The following is a 1522-nucleotide window of genomic DNA, read 5'->3' on the forward strand; positions in this document are numbered from 1 at the left end:
AATAAGCATAATAGATAAGCCCCTAGCCAGACATCAAGAAAAACAGAGAGTCTACACACATAAACAGAGACAATAATGAGAAAGAAAAAATCACTACAGACACCACAGAAATACAACAAATTATGAGAGAATGCTATTAAAATTTATATGCTAAAAACTGGACAACTTACAAGAAATGAACAACTTGCTATAAAAATACCACCTTCCAAGGCTGACCCAGGGAGAAAGAGAAATTCTGAACAAACCAATTACCAGCAATGAAATTGAATTGGTTATCAAAAAACTACCTAAGAACAAAATCTCTACACCAAATTGTTTCACTTCTAAGTTTTATCAAACATTTAGTGAAGACCTAATACCATCCTCCTTAAAGTTTTCCAAATAGTAGAAGAGGAGAGAATACTCCCAAAATTATTCTACAAGGCCAGCATCACTCTAATACCAAAGCCAGGCAAAGACACCACAAAAAAGAAAATTACAGACCAGTATCCCTGATGAACATGGATGCAAAAATATTTAACAAAATATTAGCAAACTGAATTCAAAAATACATCAAAAAAATCATCAAATATGATCAAGTAGGACTTATTCAAGGTATGCAAGGATGGTACAACATTAAAAAAACTATCAGTAGTATACACCACATCAACAAAAAGAGGGACAAAAACCACATGATCATCACCATAGATGCTGAAAAGCATTTGACAAAATTAAACATCCATTCATGACAAAAACTCTTAACAAAATGGGTATAGAGGGCAAGTACCTCAACATAATAAAGGCTATACACGACAAACCCAGACCAAACATCATACTTAATAGTGAGAAGCTGAAAGCTCTCCTTTAAGATTTGGGACAAGACAAGGATGCTCACTCTCCCCACTTTTATTCAACAGAGCTCTGGAGGTCCTAGCCACGGCAATCAGATAACACAAGGAAATAAAAGGCATCCAGATTGGTAAGGAAGAAATTGAACTGTCCCTGTTTGCAGATGACATGATATTTTACATTAAAAAACCCTGAATAATCCATTCCAAAACTATTAGATCCAATGTGTGAATTCAGCAACATCTTATACTCAGTAGACTACAACATTGCTTAAGACTAAACTAACCCAGGGTTTCTATGGGACTTGAAGGTCCCATTCTTGAAGACTGTTGGGGGTTGGAGGGAGAGGTTTAAAAAAAGGATCTCTTCTGAAAGGCACTTTGTGTGGGTATCTAGGGGAGAGGGCCACTTATTAGGAAGAGCTACTGCTAAAGAAACCAGAAAGCGAAGAGGCTTTCTGACTTGGTTGATCTGAGGGGATAGATTACTGGGGGGTCAATTTTCCAAGAATTGTCTGTAATCACAAGGAACACTTTTCCAGAATTCCAGGGCCACAGAACAGAGTATCCAGACCCATTCCCGTTCTATCCTTCCCAGATATTAGGAATTTCCACAGGGGAGGCTGCTTCTTTTCCCCTAGGAGTCACACATCTAGCTACTTGTTTATTTGATAAAAATGGAATTCAATAACATT

The sequence above is a fragment of the Manis pentadactyla genome, unplaced genomic scaffold, assembly GCF_030020395.1.
Source record: "Manis pentadactyla isolate mManPen7 unplaced genomic scaffold, mManPen7.hap1 scaffold_416, whole genome shotgun sequence".
In the NCBI taxonomy this organism is placed as follows: Eukaryota; Metazoa; Chordata; class Mammalia; order Pholidota; family Manidae; genus Manis; species Manis pentadactyla.